The sequence below is a fragment of the Ornithorhynchus anatinus genome, chromosome 4, assembly GCF_004115215.2.
Source record: "Ornithorhynchus anatinus isolate Pmale09 chromosome 4, mOrnAna1.pri.v4, whole genome shotgun sequence".
NCBI lineage: Eukaryota > Metazoa > Chordata > Mammalia > Monotremata > Ornithorhynchidae > Ornithorhynchus > Ornithorhynchus anatinus.
In genome coordinates this window covers 83,497,191-83,522,958 of record NC_041731.1, presented here as the reverse complement: position 1 = coordinate 83,522,958, position 25,768 = coordinate 83,497,191, and the positions used below count along the sequence as shown (strand labels likewise).

Sequence of the window (25,768 nt, the reverse complement as noted above, 5' to 3'; positions counted from 1 at the left end):
ACAGTGCTCTGCACAGAGTAAGTACCCAAATACCATTGATTGATTCTCTGTGCCCATTTCCTCCTCTGTAAAATGAGGATAATAATAATAATAATGGTATTTGTTAAGCACTTACTATGTTCCGAGCACTGTTCTAAGCACTGGGGTAGATACAGGGCAGTCAGGTTGTCCCACTTGAGGCTCACAGTCTTAATCCCCATTTTACAGATGAAGTAACTGAGGCACCGAGAAGTTAAGTGACTTGCCCAAAGTCACACAGCTGACAAGTAGCGGACCCAGGATTAGAACCCATGACCTCTGTTCTCCCACCCCCATACACTTTGAGTCTCATGTGGAACAAGACTGTTTCCAATCTTTTATCTTTTATCTATACCAGAGCTCAATACAGTGTTTGGTATGTAGTAAACACTTAGGTACCATTATTATTATTGTTGTTATGATTAATCGAATACTTACTTACTACATGCAAAGTACTGAACTGCTTGCTCTCGAGCATCCACCAGAACTAAAAGACATTGCCCTTAAGGAATTTACTCAGTGATGGATAATAAAGTAGAAGCAGCCCCCTTTGCATTGACCTTCATTGAATCCCTTACTTTCTTGACCATCTATGTTAGGATTGACATGGACCAGGGTGACTTCATGGCCCCTCCAGTGGGCCTTGTCTTTTAATTTCATTTATTTTGGGGTTAAGAAGCCAGTGAGAAACATGAGGGAGGAAGGCAAATTGTATTACACTTAATAGGTTTTTAATACCACACTGCTTGATTTTTAGGCTGGAGTTCACACAGACCTCTTCCCAAAATCTGTCAATCAGTAACACTTACTGAGTGCCTCCAATGTGCAGTGCAATATGCCACATGTTTGGGAAAATACGTTAGAAGACAAGACAATCCACACATGCATCCTGCCTAGGTGGGATGTAATCAATTGATGGACAACTGGAGTCTGACATGAGGCCCAGAACAGCTGCAGAAATACTTGTTGCGGCTTTCCATCCTAGCCAAGAATTCAGACCTGATTGCTTAGAGGTTTCCTGGAGGTTTTGTATTGTGTAACATGGAAGGGTCAATCCATTCATTTATGGAAATTCTGAAGACTTTAGAAGTCGGTGTGTTGTCGTATTGGGGTTCGTCTCATACTTTCTTATTCTCTCCACTTTCTCTTTCTCTGGAATTTTGTATTTTTTCCTCTTAACTGCAGTTTATACCATCTGTTCCCTATGATTAATGCTGATTATAGAGTCTCTGCTTCTGTTCTTCGTAGTAGAGTCTGGCACAACCCTTAGAATTAAGGGTCTTTGGGTATTACTGAATCAGCCATCATTTGAATTGGACTGCAACTGAAAGACACAACTTTTCTGTACTCAGTTTTCCTTGTCTTAAAATGTGGATTCCTTTCCACTTAGACTGTGTGTTCCATATGGGACAAGGACTGTGTCCAACCTGATTAGCTTGTATCTATACTAGTGATAATAATAATAATAATGTTGGTATTTGTTAAGCGCTTACTATGTGCCGAGCACTGTTCTAAGCACTGGGGTAGACACAGGGGAATCAGGTTGTCCCACGTGGGGCTCACAGTCTTAATCCCCATTTTACAGATAAGATAACTGAGGCACCGAGAAGTTAAGTGACTTGCCCAAAGTCACACAGCTGACAAGTGGCAGAGCCGGGGTTCGAACCCATGACCTCTGACTCCAAAGCCCTTGCTCTTTCCAGTGAGCCATGCTGCTTCCCATGAACTTAAAACTTAGTGCTTAGAACAGTGCTTGACACAATGTAAGTTCTTAATAAATGCCATCATTATTATTATTAGTAGTAGTAGTAGTAGTATGTTGCTAGAAAAATGTTATGAGTTCAGGCCAAGAGGCGTATTGATGGGAGTACTGAATACCGGAGGCTCTGTCTCCTAGCTACTCCTGGCAAGTGATAAACATAATAATAATAATAAAGGTATTTGTTAAGTGCTTACTACGTCAAGCACTATACTTAAGCACTGGGGTAGACACAAGAAAATTAGGCTGGACACAGTCTCTGTCTCACATGGGGCTTACAATCTAATTCTTGTTAGGCAAACCATTAAGAGAGAATTTTGTGCCCTGAGACTCAGCCTGTCATCATAATCATCATCATTCATATTTATTGAGTGCTTACTGTGTGCAGAGCACTGTACCAAGTGCTTGAAAAAGTGCAATACAAAAGAGTTGTATTTTATTGAGAAGCAGTGGGACCTATTGGATAGAGCATGGGCCCGGGAGTCAGAAGGACCTGCGTTCCAATCTTGTCTGCTGGGTGAGCTAGAGCAAGTCACTTAACTGCTCTATGCCTTTTACCTCATCTTGCAAAATGGGGATTAATATCGTAAGTCCTATGTGGAATATGAATTGTGTCAAATCTGACTAGTTTTTATCTGCCCCAGTGCATAATATAGTGCCTGGTATATAGCAAGTGCTTAACAAATGCCATAAAAAAAGTTGGCAGACACATTCTCTGCCCACAGCAAGCTCACAGTTTAGAAGGGGAGACAGATATTAATATAATTAATAATAAGAATTTATACTTGAGTGCTTCCCCTCTCAGGATCGCACCTGGAGAGTTTCCAGGATTCTACCACTCTCAACTATGGAAGGAAGAGTCAAGTAGAGGCCTATCCATTCCATTCGTAGCTTGGACAGTGGCTAGCAAGTGGAAGGCAATGGGCTATAAGTCAAAACTCACCTATGTTGGGCAACAATGGCTTGGGAGAGAGTCAAGGATGAAAACTCAGGTTTACTGCACTGAAGGAGGCAATGGTAAACCATTTCCATATTTTTACCAAGAAAACTCTGTGGATAGACTACCAGAGCGATTGCAGATGGAGGTGGGGTGTTCTGGGAGAGGCGTCCATGCTGTTGCTATGGGTCAGAGTTGATTCCACAGCATAAGACAAGAAGAAGACTTAAGTCCTGCTTAGTTAAGGGTGGGGCAAATATGAAATGCCTGAAGGTTCACAGAGTCAAGTGCATGGATGACACAGAAGGGAGAGGGAGCCAGAGAAGAGGCTTAGGAAAGGCCTGTGTCACCTGAGAGTAGTAGGGCTCTTTTCCACTAGGTGCTTCACTTGGTGGTGTAAGTTTGGGAAGCTACCATTTGTTTTTACAGCCCTGCTTCTCCACATTTACTTACTCTGAAATGACCACCATAACCCTCATTTCCTAAAGCAGCTTTGTTTGGCTAATAACTCGTCATAAGGATTTCACAGAACTTTGTTGCCATCATCTAATTTTACATTCTGCTGCTAAGAATGAATGAAAAGATTCTGTACCTTCCAGACTGCCTCTAGTATAACATCATCCAGCTGCACAGACATCTGGTTCAGTATTTAGAGCTACAACATTGTTGCTGTATTGCAATGTTACTATGTGGCTGGGGACAGTGAAGAGTTAACTGTAAATAGAGCTAAAATAAGCCTGCTGAGGTATGCCGAGGAGAGTTGGGGCCAAAGAGACAATCCAGAGGTCTGACACAGTCATTTCTTCCTCTTCCCTCTGGAGACCTTGTGTTGTCTGGAACACACCTGACTCAGAAGCAAGGGCAAGATGCTTTATTTTCAAAGGGGAAGATGACGAGGGAGGGCCAGCATCCTGAGGAGGAAGATTCTTGAAGTTTCATGTTTAGCACAGAATGAGAAAATGCCTACCTGACAGTCTAGCTGGGACTTATACTCCCTGAAGCGCATTTGGTGCATTCGTTTGCTGAAACATGATGTCGTGACCAACAGAGAAGGGTTCAGGGTGGTAGGAAATATAGAATGGCAGAGTTTCCTTCTGAAGGAAAGGAAGCAGTGAAGCCTAGTGGATAGAGCAAGATCCCAGGAGTCAGAAGGAACTGGTCTATTCCTGGCTCCATCACTTGTCCTCTGTTTGACCTTGGGCAAGTCACTTAATGTCTTTGTGACTCAGTTACTTCATCTGTTAAAATGGAGATTAATGCTGTGAATGTCATGTGAGTCATGGACTGTGTCCAACTTGACTAGCTTGTATCTGCCCCAGTGCTTAGTACAGTGCCTAGTAACATAGTAAGTGCTTAACAAATATCATATAAAAAAGGGCGACAAGAACCCGGGCTTGGAAGTCAGAAGTCATGGGTTCTAATCCCAGCTCTGTCAAGTGTCTGCTGTGTGATCCTAGGCAAGCCATTTAACTTCTCTGTGTCTCAGTTACCTCATCGGTAAAATAGAAATGAAGACTGTGAGCCCCACGTGGGACAACCTGATGACCTTGTATCTACCCCAGCACTTAGAACAGTGCTTGGCACATAGTAAGCGCTTAACAAATACCACAATCATTATTATTATAATATGGTCAGAAGTGCTCGGCAGGACACTAGGCAAACCAGTAATCTTAACCTGTGCTGGAAGATTTTGTGTCATTGATGTCAGGGGAGTGTTTATTCAACCCAGTTCCAGCAAGAGTAGAAGAATTCTGGCTTGCTAGCTCAGGGGCAGAAAAAATGCTGTTTGCCTGCCGCTACACTTAGTTGTCTAACACATAGTCACAGCCAAAATTTAAGTTGTCTCTCCCTTGCCAGATGCATGTGTATAACCCTATCTCCCTCTCCCTCACCCCACTCCAGTCCCTGATGCTTTCTTCCCTTAAAATTCCACATACAAAATGACATTGATTCTGCGCTTTCCAGGTGAGGTTTTGCAAGAACAAAGAGTAAACCAGTACCTTGTGGTTCCCAGAATGTGAAGTTTGAAAAGCGGATGCCTAATTAAATTTGTTTCAGAATCCTGAAGTGATACCAAGAGACCCTTCTGTGCTTTATTAATTTCCTAGTGCAGGTCTAAGAGAAATAGCCACTGCTCTTCTTGAAATCACACGAATCAGATTAGAACAAGGCTAGTTCTGTGGGACACAAAAACATTATATTTATGTCTCAAGGTAATCCTTCCCTCGGTTAATGGACCCAGAACCCTCTAAGACAGTTCCCAAATCCACATAACCTAGCAGATTTGGCATGAGGATCCCTGACTTAGCTGAAAAATGTGAAAAACTGGATGCAACCAAAGAGCTCCCTATTGATTTTACATGAGAGGATCAACAATAAATTATTCCATCTAAGAATACATTCATTTACATTTAAAATATTCCTTGAGGTAATCCTGCTTCAGATGATACTGTACAAATCAAGGCAGTTTTTTTTTCCTCCTTTTTACTAATTCTGTGTCTTCTGAGCCCTGACACTGGTCGCCAGTGCTGAGGGGATGGAGGGTATATTCAAGTTCGTTTTTAGAGAGGCTGAGAGCATATCTCAGCATAAAACTGAGGAAACTGCAATTAACTCCTGACACCCAAAAAGAAAACTGACTCCCAGATTCCAATTACAATCCTTTTTTCTCCTGATATCCATGCTGCCTAGTTTAGCTCTTCCAAGCTTCTTTGTCCTCATACTCAGACAAAATGCCATAGGCCTGTACAATGCTTTAGGATTCTAATTCTAGGAGACCCCAGTGTCCTTCACTCAGCTGTATTTGAACACTTACAAGAAACACTGTAGTCATTCATTCAATCATATTTATTAAGTGCTTAGGGTGTGCAGAGTGCTGTACTAAGCACTTGGAAAGTACAATTCATCAATAAAGAGAGGCAATCCTAGCCCACATCATGCTCACAGTCTAGAAGTGGGGAGACAGGACATCAAAACAAGTAAGCAGGCATCAGTATAAATAAATAGAATTATAGATACATATATACACATCAAAACAAGCAAACAGGCAATAATATAAATAAATAGAATTATATATATGTACCTATATACACAAGTGCTGTGGGGCAGGGGTAGAGGAAAGGGAGTGAGTTGGGTCAAAGGAGAGGAGAGGGAGAGCTGAGGAAAAGGGGGGCTTAGTCTGGGAAGGCCTCTTGGAGGAGGTGAGCTTTCAGTAGGGCTTTGAAGGGGGAAGTGTGGTTGTTTGGCAGATTTGAGAAGGGAGGGCATTCCAGGCCAGAGGTAGGACCTGGGCCGGGGTCGATGGGGCGGGACAGGCAATAACAAGGCACAGTGAGAAGGTTAGCACCAAAGGAGCAGATTGTGCAGGCTGGGATGTAGAAGGAGAGAAGAGAGGTGAAGTAAGAGACGGGCAAGGTAATGGAGAGCTTTGAAGCCACTAGTGAAGAGTTTTTGCTTGATATGGAGGTGGGTAGACAACCACTGGAGATTTTTAAGGAGGGGATTGACGTGCCCAGAACATTTCTGTAGAAAGATAATCCAGGCAAGAGAGTGAAGTATGGACTGAAGTGGGGAGAGACAGGAGGTTGGGAGGTCAGAAAGGAGGCTGATGCAGTAATCCAGTCAAGATAGGATGAGCGATTGTACTAACATGGTAGCAGTTTGGATGGAGAGGAAAGGGTGGATCTTGGTGATGTTGTGCAGGTGAGACCGGCAGGCATTGGTGACGGTTTGGTTACTAAGTGTTTGGGAAAGTATAGAGTTGAAAGACAAGATCCCTGCCCTTAAGGATCTTACAATATAGCAGGGAATAACTTTGTTTACAGTTTGCTCTGATGTTCCTCTTTCCTTTGTATTAAAATGAACGACTATTCAAAGTAGATTAATCTACCAAGTTTTTTCTGAGAGCCTTCAGTGTAGCTGAGCACTATAGTAGGTGTATGTACAATGGAGCTAGGACATGGTCCTCTGCCTTGAGGAATTTACAACTTTACACTGAGGGCAACTGTAAACTGAGTGATGTTTTTGATAGCTCTTTATTGCACACTCCACTAATGGTCACTGAGATCATGGAACCTTTTATACTATTTGAATTAGGCTGTCATTGCAATATATAATGAGCTTATTTATAGGAATTAAGGCAGAAACACATTGGAATATCTGAGGAGAAAGTGCTTTACAGTTATTTTGTTGTGCTTTTGGTTTTAAATTTAAGGATTAAATAATTAAGAAAAAACAATTGGTCCACATGCCAAATCTTCAAAGCATGGTAGAGAAAGCCATGAAAATGATCAGATATGACCTAATAATGATTGCCATGTATGCTATGTGCTTACTATGTGCTAAGTACTGGGGAAGATACAAGAGCATCCTAACAGATGAAGGCCTAGTCATCCCATAAGGGCTCGGAGTCAAAGTAGGGGAGGGAAAACAGGCACTTAATTCCCATTCTACAAATGAGGAAACAGGGACATATAAAAGTTAAATAGACTGTATACTGAAGCTCTCTGCAAACAAGGATCACATTTATTAATTTTGCAGTACTGTAATTTCCCAAGCACTTAGCATAGTGCTCTGCACACAGTAAGCACTTAATAAATATCATCAAATGATTGATTTCTCACAATCCCCCAAGAAGAAGATGACAGAGCCTGGATTACAACTCAGATTCAGTCATTCATTCAATAGTATTTATTGAGTGCTTACTATGTGCAGAGCACTGTATTAAGTGCTTGGAATGTACAATTCAGCAACAGATAGAGATGATCCCTGCCCAGTGACGGGCTTACAGTCTAATCAAGGGAGCAGACGGACAAAAACAAGAAAACATAATCACGATAAATAGAATCAAGAGAATGTACATCTCATTAACAAAATAAATATGCAGAGGGAAAAGGGGAAGCCCAATCTGGGAAGGCCTCTTTGAGGAGGTGAGCTCTCAATGGTCTATGAAGAGTGGAAGAGAGTTTTAGATGGCAGGCAGACATCCAGGTGGAGACATCCTGGAGGCAGGAATAGATATGAGCCTGAAGGGAGGGGGAGAGAAAAGGGGAGGGGATGTAGATTTGGGTGTCATCTGCATAGAACCAGGAGAGGACAGAGTCCGTGAAGCCAAGGTGAGATAAGGTGTGGAGGAGAAAGGGATGGTCGACAGTGTCAAAGGCAGGTGAGAGGTTGAGGAGGATTAGGATAGAGTAGGAGCCATTGGCAAGAAGGAGGTCATGGGTGACCTTTGAGAGAGCTGTTTCGGTAGAGTGGAGGGGACGGAAGCCAGATTGGAGGGGGTCCAGGAGAGAGTTGGACTTGAGGAATTCAAGGCATTCAAGGAATTCAAATCTCCTGACTCCCAGGCCTTGCTCTTTCTACTGTACCCTACAGCTTTTTCAAAAATTTTGTACTTATCTTTGTCCTCATCTGTTATGTTGATGTTGAGTTTTTATTACTGTAATTTTCCATCATGCCTTACGTGGCGAGCCCACAGCAAGCTGCCTTGTTAATGACTGTTTGTGATCCCGCGAACAACAACCATAAGGAACAGACTCACAAATCCACTGATGGGTGGGCTCTACTTGAGGCAGGTGATTTGAGGGCCTGTGGGGGCAGAACATGGAGGGAGGTTTGACTTTATCTCCCTCTCCTACCTGGTAACGGGACTGGCCCAGTCAGTGACTGCACGTAGAAAGGTGTTCGTTTTGAGTCGGGATGGGGCACCTGGGAGCACACACAGAAGAGCAGAAGCATGCAGAGAAGCAAGAAAAAAGCACTCTAAAAGCAGCAGAAGCAGCAGGAAAGCAACACTTGGAAGCAGCAGAAGGCAGCAGCACTTGGAAGCAGAAAGAAGAAGCATTGGCAGAATTCATTCATTCAATCGTATTTATTGAGCGCTTACTATGTGCAAAGCACTGTACTAAGCACTTGGAATGTACAATTCGGCAACAGATAGAGACAATCTCTGCCCAACAATGGACTCACAGTCGAAACAGAGGAGATAGACAACAAAACAAAACAAATAGTCTGGCGTAAATACCATCAAAATAAATAGAATCATAGATATATACACATCATTAACAAAATAGAGAAATAATATATACAAATATGCACAAGTGCTGTGGGGAGGAGAGGGATGAAGAGCAGAGGGCGTGAGAAGGGGGAATGGGGAGGGAAGGAGGAGCAGAGGGAGAGGGAGGGCTCAGTCTGGGAAGGGCTCCTGGAGGAGGTGAGCTCTCAGTAGGGCTTTGAAGAGGGAAAGAGAGTTAGTTTGGCGGATGTGAGGAGGGAAGGTGTTCCAAGTCAGCGGTAGGACGTGGGCCAGGAGTCAATGGTGGGACAGGTGCGAACTGGGGACGGTGAGGAGGTGAGCGGCAGAGAAACGGAGTGTATGGAGTGGGCTGTAGAAGGAGAGAAGGGAGATGAGGTAGGAGGGGGCAAGGTGATGGAGAGCTTTGAAGCCAAAAGTGAGGAGTTTTTGTTTCATACAAAGGCTGATAGGCAACCACTGGAGGTTTTTGAGGAGGAAAGTGACATGCCCCGAGCGTTTCTGAAGGAAGATGATCCAGGCAGTGGAATGAAGAAGAGACTGGAGCGGGGAGAGACAAGAGGAAGGGAGATCAGAGAGGAGGCTGACACAATAATCCAGTAGGGATATTATGAGAATTTCTACCAGCAAGATAGCAGTTTGCAAGGAGAGGAAATGGTGGATCTTGGTGGTATTGTGAAGGTGAGACCGGCAGGTTTTGGTGATGGATTGAATGTAAGGTGAATGACAGAGCAGAGTCAAAGATGACACCAAGGTTGCTGGCCTGTGAGACAGGAAGGTTGGTAATGCCATCCACAGTGACAGGGAAGTCAGGGAGAGGACAGGGATTGGGAGGAAAGATAAGGAGCTCAGTCTTGGACATGTTGAGTTTTAGGTGGTGGGCAGACATCCAGGTTGAGACGTCCTGGAGGCAGGAGGAGATAAGAGCCTGAAGGAAGGGGGAGAGAACAGGGGAGGAGATGTAGATTTGTGTATCATCTGCATAGAGATGATAGTTGAAGCCATGGGAGTAAATGAGTTCACCAAGGTAGTGAGTGTAGATGGAGAACAGAAGAGGGCCAAGAACTGACCCTTGAGGAAGCCCTACAGTTAGAGAATGGAAGGGGGAGGAGGATCCCACTAAGGAGACTGAGAATGAATGGCCAGAAAGATAAGAGGAGAACCAGGAGGGGACGGAGTCCGTGAAGCCAAGGTGAGATAAAGTGTGGAGGAGAAGGGGATGGTCTACAGAGTCAAAGGCAGCTGAGAGGTCGAGGAGGAAAAGGATAGAGTAGGAGCCATTGGATTTGGCAAGAAGGAGGTCATGGGTGACCTTTTAGAGGGCAGTTTCGGTGGAGTGGAGGGGATGGAATTGGACCCTTGGTGGAGTTGAGTGAGTGTGTGTATGTGTCACTCCCTTGCACGTTGGTAAAACTAAGTAAAAAACTTTTCACATTAACCTTGGTGATCAGAGGTGTGGTTTGACTTCTACTATGTGTCACTGAGACTCCCCTGGTCTAGGAAAGTCCTGGTTGGTACGAACCAGGTGGGCTTATTCTTAGGCTGTGAACTCGTTGTGGGCCAAGGACCTGCTCTAGTTCTTACTCATTTATTCTCACTCATGTATGCTTTCTCAGTGCTTAGTATAGTGTTTTTAACACAGTCAGTGTGTAATAAATACTATTACCCATCCTGCTTCATAATCAGAGTAATAGCTCATGCTTTTGTAAAGGTGTCATTTTAGTTTTTGTAACCAATTTGTATTCTTTGTGATCATGAAATAAAATGTTTCTAATTCAACTAATTTGGGGAATACAGACAGAATAGGGATACTGATAATTAGGGCATTTAGTAAATACTTGTAGCTAACTGCTGGGATAAATAACAAGGTTATGAGATTGAACACAGTCCATATCCCCCACAGGTCTCAAAATCTGCTTTTATCTCCAATTTACAGATGAGAAAACATGTAATCAAATAGGTTGTTCTTTGGCACAGCTGGAACCCAAAACCAAATCTTCCGACTCCAAGTTCCATACTCTTTCCACTATGCAAAACTGCCTCCAACTCATCCTTCCTATTTCTATAAATTAATCTCCCATGTCATGTAGGCAGTAAGTTTGGAAGCACCACAAGTGATTATGCTCTTTATTTTTCTAACCTATGCCCTGTTCTTGAGTGAAATACCTTTCTTTGAAGGTTGGAGATTCTGTTTTTCTTTAAGACATTTTATGTAGTAAATGCTTTGAAAATTTTCTTTTTCTGAAGGAACCAAGGGCACCATCACATTGTTCTTCCAATGTCCTTGGTGTCACTGCTACTGAGTTGGATGGTTGATTAATCAGACCTGGTGTGGCGGTCATTAGATTCTTATGTCTTGATATTCTTACTAGCAGAAAGGTCACTGATTCCTGTAGGCATGAAAAATAGTAAAACAAGTATGTGCTAGAGGAACAGACAGCTACTGAGTGAGTGTATGTGTGTGTGTTTGTGTGTATGTTTGTTAGTTCCTTCCCATCATTCACCAACTCTATATTCTGGGGCGGTAAGTCATAGGATTTAATCTTCTGTACCAAACTAAACATATTTTGAATCTGAAGGTCTGATGCAATGTTCTGTTTTCCGCTCTATACTGCTCAGGACCAGTTGAGAAGGGAAGGATGAGATGGGGTATTTGTGAATGTAGAAGTCACTTTGAATGTCTCTCCTGCCTGAAAACAGTAAAATAATATTTTTTCAAAAAAGTTGAGAAAGGAGATTTGATCAAGAAAATATTCCAGAAATGTTTCTATTGCCTCTAAGATACTCACGCATCTTCTGTGCCTGACGTGGACTTCACTAAATATACACCCTATCTTGCCAGACCAGTGACCCTTTAGGACAGTGGAAGCCCTCCGTCCACCCCTAGAAAACGCTTTTACCAGGCTGGAGCTGTGGCGCCTAGAGAGTTCACCTTGCCTAGAATGACTTCAGATGCTTGTTTGCAGCAGGGAAGAACTTTGGGATGGAATCACATCTTTTATGCATTAGGCAGGCACTCTACAGAGTAACTCCTTTCAAGCGGTTGGAGGGCAGAAGCCTCCCTCAGGAAGGAAGCTGCAACAGTAGCAAAGAGTGCATACTGTCACCACCTTCATCAGGAAAAGCAACCTCATTATGCATAAGTACTTTAAAAAAACCACACCTTGTTTGTCCTCTGTTTGAAAACTCCAAAGCAGCTCCTCTCTCTGAAATCAGTGTCGAAAAAAGAAATTGATTAGCTCAAGAAGAAGCTAGTCAGACACATGAGGCTTTAAATCCACAACTCTCTTTCTTGTATATTGCTATTGCTTCAGTGATACATAGCCAGGGGCTTAAGAGAAATGTTAGAGCTTCTTTTCCTGAATGATATGTATCATCAGTTGTTATAATGCATCTGCAACTTGCAGGGTTTTTTCACTCAAACTAATCCAAATAGTAAGTTGATTAGCTTATCTCTACAGTCATAAAGTATCTTTCCTCTATACTTTAAGGAAGGTTCTCTAAATGCTTTGTTTGTTTGAGATTTCATTACCTAAAGTTTAGCCCTCTTTATTTGGGAGGAAAATAAAAGATAGAAAGAGGGGCACAGGAAAGAAAACCAAAGAAGCCTTTGTTCCCAGGAACTCAACTGACAAAAGTTTCTAGTTCTTCAAAGAGGATTAAGTTAATGATTAGGGGTGGAAAAATAGTAATATTTCTTATAATTGTCTTTTAGTAAGTACTCAGTGTGTTCAAAGTGTCATATGAAGCTTTGGGAAAATAATACACAGGGGAGGAAGGGACGGATAAACTCTCTAAAACATAAGGGCATCAGTGCTTAGAAGAATGCTCCACACATAGTAAGCCCATAACAAGTACCATAAAAAGAAAAGGGGAAATTCATTCAATTCATTCAGTCAGTCATATGTATTGAGCGCTTACTGTGCGCAGAACGTTGTACTAAGCAATAGAGTGACAATCCGTGCCATGCAGCGAGCTCCCAGTCTAGAGGGGGAGATTAGCTCAGATAAAGCTCAGAGTTGGACAAGTCCAGTGTAGCAGGCCTCTATTGGAATCTTCCAGGTGCTGCGGCAAAGTCAGATGACAAAAAATACCTTCCCAAATCATGCCTATCACTGTAGCCGTTCATATGTATCATACATACCAATTAGTAATTTCTGATTTTAGTGCCTGTCTCTTTGGCAGAACTGTAATATTCTTGAGAGCCTTGAGTGAGGGATCATATCCACTAATTTTATTTTACTTCCCCAAGCACTTAGGACAATGTCCTGCTTAGAAGGTGCTCAAATACAATTGACTGCCGGTGGGAGAGAGTTGAAGGAAAGTACTGCTGTTCCAGTCCAGGATTCTGCCTCAAACTGGGAAAACCTGCTTCTGTTTTCATGTTTATCATCATCTTTGTCTTTTATATTTTTGTTTCATCTTTACTGGTCTATCTCCACCCCCTTCCCCACTTTATTCATTGGTTGTGAGTCCCTTGGGAGGCCTGGGACCATGTCTGTATCACATCAGTGTCCTTCTTTCCTAATATTTTACATCTGGCACTTAATGATTCCTATTACTACATGATTAATCAATTGTATTTCCTGAGAGCTTCAGCAGTATTTATTGAGCACCTACTGTGTGCAGAGCACTGTACTAATCACTTGGGAAAGTTCTATATAGTAGAGTTATAGATGCAATGTATATTTCTCCTGTTTACCGTTGTTTAGACTGTAAGCCCGTCATTGGGCAGGGACTGTCTCTATCTGTTGCCAAATTGTACATTCAAAGCGCTTAGTACAGTGCTCTGCACATAGTAAGTGCTCAAGAAATACTATTGAATGAATGCTTCCTCCTTATGTACTGTAAGCTCACTGAGGGAACGTATCTCCCAAGCACTTAGCACAGTGTTCTACACACACTGAGAACTCAATCAATACCATTGATTTAATGAAGTTGCTCGGGCACTTGCCTGCTGTAAGACCTTGGACAAGTCACTTTGCCTCAGTTTCATCTGTAAAATAGGAAATACCTGCTTTCCCACCCCTTTAGACTCTGAGCCTCATGGGGGACAGGGACTATGTCTGGCTTGATTAACTTGCATCTATTCCAGTGTTTAGTCCAGTGCTTAAGCACAAAGTAAATTCTATGCAAATACAACTGTTATTATTATGATTTTCTGGTGCATTCTGGACAGAGGAAAGGGTAATCTGGATGAGATGAACATATTTTTTTGCCTGCCTTTGGCAGCTACACAACCAAGACAGTCTGCTGTCAGCCTTGTAAGATTAATTTTTACACAGTTATACATTTCAGCTTTTTCTGCTTCAGTCAAGCTGTTTACCAACTCTACAGATGATACTTGTGAGGATGCTATAGCACACCCCTTCCTCTTCAGGATGCATCACATTGTGAAGTGAATGCAAAGGTTATTTTATATGCAGCAATTATTTACAGCCGCACTGACTACACCATGGTGCCGATGATGTGCTGTTGTAAGGTCCTTGTGGGCAGAGAACACATCTACCGCCTCTGTTGCACTGTCCTTTTCCCAGGGCTTAGTTCATTCAATCATTTATTGAGTATGTTTATTTAGTACAGTACTCTGCACAGCAGTAATCCCTCAGAAAATACCACTGATTGCTTGTTGTGTCCCAGCCCAGCAGACCATTGCGTGGATAGACTTTGTTCTTCAACCCCCAAAGTTATCCAAATATTTTTCAAATTTCTGGCTGGGATGGTACACCTTGTAGGCCACCCTAGGTCGTTCTTTGGTCCAAAATAGGCTGAGAAGCAGTGTGCCTAGTGGATAGAGCATGAGCCTGGAAATCAGAAGGACCTGAGTTCTAATCCTGACTCCATCACATGTCTGCTGTGTGACCTTGGACAAGTCACTTAACTGTTATATGCCTCAGTTACTTCATCTGCAAAATGGGGATTATGTGTGAGTCCCATCTGGGACATGGACTGTGTCCAACTTGACTAGCTTGCATTTACCCCAGCTCTTAGTACAGTGCCTGGCACATAGCAAGCACTTAACAAATACCATTTTAAAAAAAGTCACCTCTGAAGGAATTTTCCCATCCAATAAAATTGGAGCTAGAGCCTAGGGCCCTTGAAACCCAGAGTCATGGTCTTTTCACTGCTCCAAACTCCTATCATCACAATATTAGATAAATGAGGAGTTATAATGTGATTATCAGTTTTTGTAGAAGACTGTAACCATATAAGCTCTAGTCTTAAGGAATATCACCTATTTTAACTGTTAAGACCTTGCTATCTTTTTCGGCATAGATTGCAAATGGTACCAAAATGTAGAATCCTATTACTGACTATCAACATATAAGCACTTTTAATTGAGTTGACTATAGTGGCAGCTGCATTGGTCATAATGCAGCATGAGATAGATTGGATAGATGCTAGAGTTCCATAGTTTCTGGATTCTTGTTAACTAATGGGCTCTTGTTAATTATTTTTCTGGAGAATAGCATGAGCCCTAATAGCTTGGCCAAAGGGTAACCTAAGCTTCATGATTTTGAGGTTGCTTTCGCAAACCATGTTTATCTGTATCATCATCAGTCTCAAATGGAGTCTGACCAGTAAAATACAGAAGGGAGATGGATCAGACCCTTAAGTGCTGTTGAATAACCAAGTTCTAAATTTCAAGTACCGTGGTCTATAGCACAGTCTCTTGTGACAGTCTCTTTAGACAGTCTATTGTGTTTTTTATAGCTTCCAGATGTTAAATCTGTGAGGCAAAAAATGAAACAAGTGTAATGTGCTTGACTGTGCAAAATAAGACCAATTCAAATTAGTTTATGAACTCACAAAACATTAACAGCCAATGGGTTTGCAAAAGATTAAAACTGAAAGCAGCACTAACTATGGTGTTTCATGACATAATGAGGAATTTAATGGCTGAAATGGAAATATTTCAATTTAGTTTTATGTAGCCGCTATTCGCAAGCCACGCAAACCAATTTTGTGCTACAAAATGCACTGTCCACCATTGGGCTTTTTCAAGGAGGGGTTTTGTAATGCAAATTTTGAGGGGGAAACACTGAATGTTTGGCCAGATCCTCAGGGACAAGGGATTATGGGTAGTCCATGGTTCTCAGGGTTTATTTTTGAATGTAAAGCTAATTCTTGGTGGCTGTCCCACTGAACTACAGTCCTGTGGGGAATATCCCTAAAATAAAACACGTCTTTTAAGGGTGAGGTGTCCAAAGATTAATTTTCCACTTAAGGACAATACATAGAAAGCAATAGGTCTTTCCCCGAATCCCATTTTATGAACATATTCATTCATGCTTTTGAAGGTCTACAAATGTAGCCTAGAATTCTTGAGGTTGCTTCCTGCGCGTCTCTTGAATCTGTCATGTAATGAAGATCATGCCTGCTGGAAATGAAGCTACAATTGCAATTCAGGGATAGCAGTGATTTTCAGTAATCTGTCCAGAAGGATTCTGGTTATGATCTTGGTGGTAATGGAGAAGAACAGTGAAATAGTCAAATAGTTCACAGTCAATTCCTCTCATATTTTTTTTTTCTGAAAGATAATGATTATGTAATTTTGAAAGACTTCTGGCATCTCCTAAATTGTCCATTATTATCCCACTAGATTGTGAGCTCTTTTAGGGGAGGGATTATGTCTACCCAGTCTATTTTATTGTCTTTTCTTCAGTGCTTCAAACAGAGAACAGCACAGAGTATGTGCTCAATAAATATCATTGATTCCAGTTTTCTTAACAATATCTGTGGGTTACCTATTGGGTATAGGACACTGTACTATGTATTGGGAAACATACAGAAGAAAATTAAAATGTTCTTCCTGCTCTCGGATTGTTTAGCAGTGTAAAGAGAGCTAAAGATGTGACAGAAAAGTTAGGGATATTTGACATCCCTTCCATAATCATGAGGATAGTAATCCAGGAAGGGAACTATCACAGTTCTACCAAGCATCCTGGTGTTTTACTGTTTATCAAGACCATGGAATAGTGGACTTGATAACCTAGTAATGACACTTAATGTTCTTGTGGTATTACAGTTTAATGGATAAGACACAGCAGATACCTGTTTTGGATATACAATAATTAAAAATGCAAAAAGAGACCAACTAATAAAAACAATTGTTTGATTTTTGTGTAGGCAATTATGTGCTACAAAAATAATACTTTATTTCCTCCTCAAAAATTAGGGTGGAGCAATTATGTGAGTAAATGGATGCTTAAGAAAAGCAATATTGGCTAATATATGGGCTGGAGAGTCTGAAGGACATGGGTTCTAATCCCAGCTCCGCCACTTGTCCTCCATGCGACCTTAGGCAAGTTAGTTCACTCCTCTGTGAATCAGTTGCCCCACCTGTAAAATGGGAATTCAGATTGTGAGCCCCATATTGGACAGGGGTTGGGTCTAATCCGATTTTCTTGTATCCATTCCAGCCCTTAGTACAGTGCTTGGCACATAGCGCTTCACAAACACCATCATTATTATCAGTTATAGTAGTAAATACAGTACTGTACCTGAATTAAAAGCAAAATCAATGAGATAATGATAGGTCACTATTTAAGCGATATAATCTATTTTTGTGAGAAAAAGGAATGAGAATCAAATTTAGTAAGCACTTTGGTTTGAATGAAGCATATTTTGAACTAAGGGTCTTTACAAAACTAAAGAGAGCATAAGAAAGATAGTAGGCTCAATATGGTGCTGGCCACACTACTAACTTCCTGTGACAGTTGCTAAAGTTACTTAACTCTCCCATTTCATATTTATAGTAAAAATGTATCATTGTGGGTGTCTGGTCTGATTTCCTCATTGGAATACAATAAATCCTGTAAATTATTTTGACCTCTTGTAGACTAAAGCCAAGGAAGAGGGATAACCAGGCTACCTTGCCATTTTTTTGTTGAAACGAAGACATTAGGCCATATTCTTAGTTAGCACAACAACTTCTTGGCTCTCACTAATCCTTGAGGTGGGATGGAAGGGGAAGTATAGAAGGATGCATTTGAAAAGTCCCAGAATGCTGTGACATGAAAGATAAACATAAACCAAGCATACTCCAGCCTGGCCATGTAAACTCAAATATTAATTTAATGAAAAGCTATTGGGTATTGATGCAATTGGCCAGGCTAAATTCTCAAACAATTGAGAACAAAGCCTAGTGGAAAAACAATGGGCCTCAAAGTCAGCAGACCTGGCTTCTAATTTGAGCTCCACCACTTGCCTCTATATAACCTTGGGCAAGTCACTTAACTTCTCTGCATCTGCTTCTTTCATCTGTAAAATGGGGATTTTCTCCCTGTTCTCCCTCTTAGACTGTGAGCCCCATGTGGGACAGGGATTGTGTCCAACGTGATTAACTTGTATCTACTCCAGTGATTGATACTTAGTAAGTGCTTAATGAATACCATTGTTATGATGATGATGATAATGTTGCCCAAAAAAGCCTAGAAAATTCTATAATTACCCCAGCCAAATTGGAACATATGGACAGCCAACATATGTCTCCCTATCAAGGTAAGTAAATCATTTTTAATATTAAGCTGTTTCTTCTAAATATATTTTTTACCTCATAAACTGAAAGTACCACCTCATTTTGTGACTTGTCCAAATGAGTTTTGAAAGTCCTGAAGAACTGCTTGATGGTACTTTCATTAGAATTCCCTTCCTTCAGGTCATGCAGGTGCAATGAAAGAAGAAAGAAAAGTGCAATGAAAGAAGAAAGAAAATTAATTAAATTTATGGGTATGTTTATACCCTCTAGGTGTCATAAAATGTATTGACTAAGACTTTTTTTAAAGTAGCTGAGCACACTTTTCTATTTACTACACTTCTCTCTCTAATCATGAAAAAGGGCTCATCCCCTGCTAATTATCAGAAGGAAGGATTATTCTTTAACTGAGACTACCACCTTTCCACTCATACTGCCCATAATGGGAAGCAGACTGTTTTCTTACAGAGTTCATGTATACCTTTTACTTAAAGTATTCCTAAATCAAAGCTCCTTCTTTCAAACTCCTTTTTGGCATACAAATTTAAATGGACAATCTAGAATGTCTAGGTAGATAGAAATATCCCTGGATTCCTCTGGATTTAACATTATTGAAGATATTGCTCTTGTAAACCCAAATACTTTATTTTCTAGAAGCAATTTAAGGCCTTGGTTTTTTATCACTCCATCATCCTAATCATCAGTGGTATTTATTGAGTTCTCACTATTTGAAAAACACTGTCCTAAGCACTTGGAAGCATCAAATCAATCAATGGTATTTATTGAGCACTCTAATAAACACTTGGGAGAATACGATAATACAGAGCTGGTAGACACATTAATTGCCCACAGTGAGATTAAAATCTAGAGGGGAAGACAGCTATTAATATAAATGAATCATGTTTATGTACATAAGTGCTTTGGGGCTGAGGGATGGCTGAATAAAGGGTGCAAATCCAAGTGAAAGGGTGATGCCGAAGGGAGTGGGAGAAAAGGAAATGAGGGATTAGTCAGGGAAGCCCTCTTGGAGGAGATGTGCTTGCATTAAGGTTTTGAAGGTAGTGGCAGCAGTTCTGGGAAGCATCTTTACAATTAGAGTGTTAGAGTCTTCACTCTATGGGGAAAAACCTAGTCTGGTACAGGAAAACAAAGAACCATGCATTCTGGTCTGGCTGCCAAGTTTGGTATTGGCAACCATAAGATCCCTCAGGTTCCTTCAAATTGCCTAGCCAATTCCTCTGTAAATACATTAAACAGTTTTCTTTGGCAGTAGGCTGCTTAGGTGTTAAAATTCTTTTTTTTAAATGACATTTGTTAAGCACTTACTATATGCCAGGAATTGTATTAAGTGCTCAGGTAGATAAAGCTTCTCAGGTTGGACACAGTCCCTGTCCCACATGGGGCTCACAGTCTTTATCACCATTTTACAGAGGAGGTAACTGAGGCACAGAGGAGTAAAATGATTTGCCTAGGGTCCTTCTGACTCCTACACCCATGCTCTACCCGCTAGGGCACATTGCTTCTTTTCTCCCACTTTTTTGGAGTCACACTTCTACCTTTGACAACTAATGAAGTTCTGTTTGCTTATTCATTGGGTCTGTGTATCTTATTGCATAATCTAATGTTTACAAGCAGATCATATATGATTCTCACATCAGATTATATTCAAAGATTATTATTTCCTAACTGAGCTCAGAGTTCTGTGGCTCTTTCTTTCCCTATCAGAGACTGGCACTAATTTGTTTGTGCATTAAGGCCCAGAAAAGTCAAATTTCTGATTAGGCTTAAAACAGACTTATATCATGTTCTGTATTTTCTAAAGAGATTAATTGACTTCACTCCATATAAGGCTTAAATAGCATCATCAGGAAAAAAGTTTTTGTTATAAGCAGTGAAAGGATAGTCTTCCACAACTGCTAACAGATTTATAGACACAAACCATTAAGCTACTGGAATACTTGCTAATGCCAGATTGAATATTCTCCATTTGCAGTGGCCTAGCAAGGATTTCATAGAAGCCAATGTTAGGTTCAGGAGAGTATTTGGGAGAGAAGATGAGGATTTATATTTTAGATATATAGAGTTGAATGTGCTGGCTGCAAATTCATGTGGATCAGTCAATCAAGAACAATTTTTGCATGCCTACTGTATGCAAAGCAGTATACTTAGTAAATGGAGGAATACAAAAGAGTTAGAAGATACCACAGGGCTGTGGTGAGGTATCCTGGAAGCAAGAGGAAACACAAGGATGCAGAGAAGATTAGAAATCACAGATAGGGAGTTTGATTCCTGAGTAGAACCCTCGGTAGAGCTCATAGAGCAGACTTGAGAAGCTGGAACTCACCAAGAAGGCTCTGATCAGCAGACATGAACTGCCCAAACCAATGTGTGGACATAGTGGGCCACAGGAGAGTTATTTACAGGGAAGTAAAAGTGGCTCCCTCCCGCCTCAGGATCACACCTGGAGAGTTTCTAGTAATCTACCAGTCTCGGCTATGGAAGGGAGAGTCCAGCAGAGGCATACCCATTCCATTTCTAGCTTGGCCAGTGTCTAGTAAGTGGAAGGCAATCTGCTACAAGTCAAAATTCACCTGTACTGGACAGCAGTGGCATGGAAAAGTCAAGGGCAGAGATTCAAGTTTACTGTGCAGAAGACACTGAGCTCCTCATCTTCCCTCCCAAGCCCTGTCCTCTCCCAGACTTCCCTATCACTGAGGATGGTACGACCATCCTTCCCGTCTCTCAGACCCGCAACCTCGGTGTCATCTTTGACTCGTCTCTCTCGTTCACTCCACACATCCAATCCATTACCAAGACCTGCCGGTCTCACCTTTATAATATCGCCAAGATCCGCCCTTTCCTTTCCACCCAAATGGCTACCTTACTGCTACAAACTCTCGTAATATCTCGGCTAGACTACTGTGTCAGCCTTCTCACTGATCTTCCTTCCTCCTCTCTCTCCCCACTTCAGTCTATTCTTCACTCTGCTGCCCTGCTCATCTTCCTGCAGAAACGCTCTGGGCATGTCACTCCCCTTCTTAAAAACCTCCAGTGGTTGCCTATTTACCTCCGCACAAAACAAAAACTTCTCACTCTAAGCTTCTAGGCTCTCTATCACCTTGCTCCTTCCTACCTCTCCTCCATTCTCTCTTTCTACTGCCCACCCTGCACGCTCTGCTCCTCTGCCGCCCACCTCCTCACCATCCCTCGGTCTCGCCTATCCCGCCCTCGACCCCTGGGCTACATCCTCCCGTGGTCCTGGAATGCCCTCCCTCTTCACCTCCACCAAACTCATTCTCTTTCCCTCTTCAAATCCCTACTCAAAGCTCACCTCCTCCAAGAGGCCTTCCCAGACTGAGCTCCCCCTTTTCCTCTTCTCCCTCTACCCCCCACTTCACCTCTCTGCAGCTAAACCCTCTTCTCCCCCCTTTCCCTCTGCTCCTCCCCCTCTCCCGTCCCATCCCCTCAGCACTGTACTTGTCTGCTCAACTGTATATATCTTCATCACCCTATTTATTTTGTTTAGTGAGATGTACATCACCCTGATTCTATTTATTTGCTATTGTTTTAATGAGATGTTCTTCCCCTTGGCTCTATTTATTGCCATTGTTCTTGTCTGTCTGTCTCCCCCGATTGGACTGTAAGCCTGTCAAAGGGCAGGGACTGTATCTGTTGCCGATTTGTACATTCCAAGCGCTTACTACAGTGCTCTGCACATAGTAAGCGCTCAATAAATACTTTTGAATGAATGAATGAATGAAAGACAATGGTAAACCACTTCTGTACCTTTACCAATACAACTCTGTGGATACAATATCAGAACAATTGCAGATGGAGGTGGGACATTTTGGGAGAGCTATGTCCATGGAGCCTCTATGGATTGGAAACTATTTGACAGCATAAGACAAGACAAGTCATGTGGCTCTGGGGATAATTTAAATGAGGAGAAGGACTTGTGTAGCAACCTAGAGTTCCACAATCAATCAATCAGTTACTCAATCCTATTTATTAAGAACCTACAAAGGACAGAGCACCGACCTAAGCACTTGGGAGAGTACAATATAACAGAAGTGCTTAGTACAGTGCTCTGCACACAGTAAGCACTCAATAAGTATGACTGAATGATTGAATGAGTTGGTAGATATGTTTCCTGACTCAAGAAGCTTACAATATAAGGGGACTACCGTCAACTTTGATGCATATTAACACTAAATGGCAAGATAGAAGGATAACCAGTGAGTTGCTGGAATACTGTCAGGAAACCCCCAAAGGAGTAATGCCCATCATATCAGGCCATCCCTGGACAGGATGAGAGAAGAATGGATAGTTATGGGAAATCAAACAGATGTTCTGTGGTGGGCTGAAAAAGTGAACAATTGAAAGACACAAAATAAAAGTTGAAATGATATGGCATAGCAGGGGACAGTTAAGAGAAAGCAACAGAAAACCTTAGGTAGTAATTTCCAGGAGACCATGGTTGATATCTTATGTTTATACTCTCCCAAGTGCTTAGGATAGTGCTAGAGTCACAGTAGGTGCTCAATAAACACTTTTGATTAAAAACGTTAACCTGCCATGAAGCAATCAGAAATGGCTCACATTTCCTCCTGCCTTCAGGGCATCTCTACTTGGGAGTCCAAGTAGAGTAGTCCAAGTAGTAGTCCAAGTCCAAGTGTCACCTCAAACTTAACATGAGCGAAACAGAACTCCTTGTCTTCCCACTCAAACCCTGTACTCTCCCTGGCTTTCCTGTCACTGTTGACAGCACCATCATCCTCCCTGTCTCAAAAGCCCATAACCTTAGAGACTTGGCATCATACTTGAATCATCTCTCTCATTCAGCCCTTGTATTCAATCTATCACTAAATTCTATCAGTTCAACCTTCATAACATCGCTAAAATTTTCCCTTTCCTCTCCATCCAACCTACTACCACATTAATCCAAGCACTCATACTATCCCGCCTTAATTACTGCATCAATCTTCCTGCTGACTTCTCTACCTTCAGTCTCTCCCCACTCCAGTCGACAATTTACTCTGCTGCCCAGCTCATTTTTTTATAAAAATGTTCAGTCCATGTTTCCCCACTCCATAAGAACCTGTAGTGGTTGTCAGTCCACCTCTGCATAGAACAGAAATTCCTTATCTTCAGCTTTAAATCAGTCACCTTGCCCCCTCCTACCTTATCTTCCTGATTTCCTACTACAACTCAGCCCTCACATAACCTCCTTACTGTGCCTCGTTCTCATCTATCTCGTTCTCATCTATCTCACCCTCATCCTGCCTCTGGCCTGAAACACTTTCCCTCTTCATATAAGGCAGACAGATCACTCTCCCCATGTTGGAAGTACATCGCCTTCAAGAGCCCTTCCTCAACTAGGCCCAACTTCATCTTCTCCCAGTCCTTCTGCATCACCTTTGCACTTGGATTTGGACCTTTTATTGACCTGTCCCTCAGCCCCAGAGCAATTAGGTACATATCCATAGTTTATATTAATGTACATCTCCCCTTCTAGAGTGTAAGTTTATTGGAGACAGGGAAAATGTCTACCAATTCGGTAATATTGTCCTCTTCAGTGCACTTAATACAGTGCTCCAAACCCAGTAAGTGCTCAATAAATACAATTGATTGGATGATTAATTGAAAAAAGCTTTGGGAAGAACCTGACACCAAGGGGGAGTAAGTGCTCAGTTAGTGTTCAAGAAATATGATTGAATGATTTTAAAACATTACCAGACCCAAAGGGTAACAAAAGGAATGATGCAGCAAGGCAATCTTTAATGCAAACATTTTTCAGTTATTAATTGGTTTTAGTCACACACATACTGGTTAAAAACTTATAATTCATATCATTTTCAAACTCAAAGAATAGTTACATGCTCTCTATTTTTTCTCTTAAAATTAATATCATTAAAGAATGAATTATTTGGGAAGAGACTCCTGTTTCCTTTGAGGAAACAGGTAGTTTCTTTCTAACCTGGACATTTTTAGGAAAATCTGGAGTATATATCCTAGGCACCCTCAACTCAGTAGTGTCAGATGTGTTAAGTGCTTAGTACAGTGCTCTGCATACAGTAAGTGCTCAATAAATACAATTCACTGAATGTGTTTGTATGCTGTAAGTTGCTAGTAAAATATTGTAACACCAAAAGTAGGTTACTACAGTTTTACTAAATCAAATTAAGAAAATGGAATTATTTCTATCAATTACCTCCAGATAAAGTTTTAGTAAGTGTGACTTCCATGGGGGCAGGATAGTGGCCCTAGATTGTGAGGGGACAAAAGCATATGAAAGGGAGAAATAAACAAAATGAGCTTGGTTAATGTGGCTTCCATGGGGGCAGGACACTGGCCTCACATTAGGGGAATGGAGAAAGACTCTGGCAAGAAGAAAGAGCAAGAGACACAGAGGGGTCTGTAGAAAGGAGAATAGAGACATTCAGAGAGAATGGCAGAGATTCAGAGTTTTCCATCAATCAATGAAGCGTGACTCCATGGAAAGAGCACAGACTTAGGAATCAGAGGTCATGAGTTCTATTTCCGGCTCCGCCACCTGTGTGACTTTTGGCAAGTCACTTAATTTCTCGGTGCCTCAGTTACATCATCTGTAAAATGGAGATTGACTGTGAGCCTCACGTGGGACAACCTGATTATCCTGTATCTACCACAGTGCTTGGCACATAGCATTTAACAAACACCAGCATTATTATTATTATTGTTATTATTTATTGGGCACGTATTGTGTGCAAAACACTGTACTAAGTGTTTGGGAGAGTATACAATGCAGCAGAGTTGGTAGACATGTTCTCTGCCCAAACAAAGTTTACAGTCTAGAGGGGGAGACAAACTTTGATATAAATAAATGGATACAAACGTAAGTGCTGTGGTGTGGTGAGTGAGATGAATAGCAAGTGCCTAAAAGGGTATAGATCCATCTCCTGGCCCCATCCTACCTATCTGCTTTCACTTTCTGTGTCCCATTAAGCCACACCTTCTAACATCTTCTTGCCATCCTCTGTAAATGGTCTTGATTCCTCAAGGAGGGTGTTTACAAGCCACTCTGATCTTGGAAAATCTTTCCTCCTACCACCTTCCAAAGCCACATCCCTAATTCTTTGAGACCATTTTCTTCAGGGAATCCCACTTATGCAACAACCCTCTGCTTCTAATGATTCTTGTAATTACTGTTTGTAGTTTTTTGTACAGGGCTCTTTCCATTTTCATTTAGAGGCAGAACCTCTCCAAGGCCCTGGAGATTTTGGGGTGCTCCTTATGTTGGGTAGGGGGCCCATTTAAATGCCTTGGGGGTGTTTACCCAAGAACTAAGGGCACACTGAATGCCATGAGGGATCTACTGTATTTTAGGGGTTAGAATGAGTCATTGGTTTGTCCATGTGACTGTTTTGTCTCCATTACTAAGTTTCTAAGTTCCTTGAGGACAGGAATAGGCACTAATTTCCAATATCCCCAAGTGTCTCCTTCATTGTTGTGCTTCCCCAGTGTCCTCAATAAACATTTGTTGATTACTGAAACTGTGTGGAA

General features: G+C 41.7%; 1 protein-coding gene and 1 non-coding gene across 9 annotated transcripts in view; both read left to right on the top strand.

Moving 5' to 3' along the window:
• NTNG1 (netrin G1) overlaps positions 1-25,768 on the top strand; it is a 301,578-nt gene that overhangs the window by 50,620 nt on the left and 225,190 nt on the right. The gene's annotated exons all lie outside the window — the stretch shown is intronic.
• On the top strand, positions 20,672-20,807 carry LOC114811814. Its single transcript, XR_003759510.1, has one exon. It is a non-coding gene; the product is annotated as a small nucleolar RNA SNORA7 (small nucleolar RNA).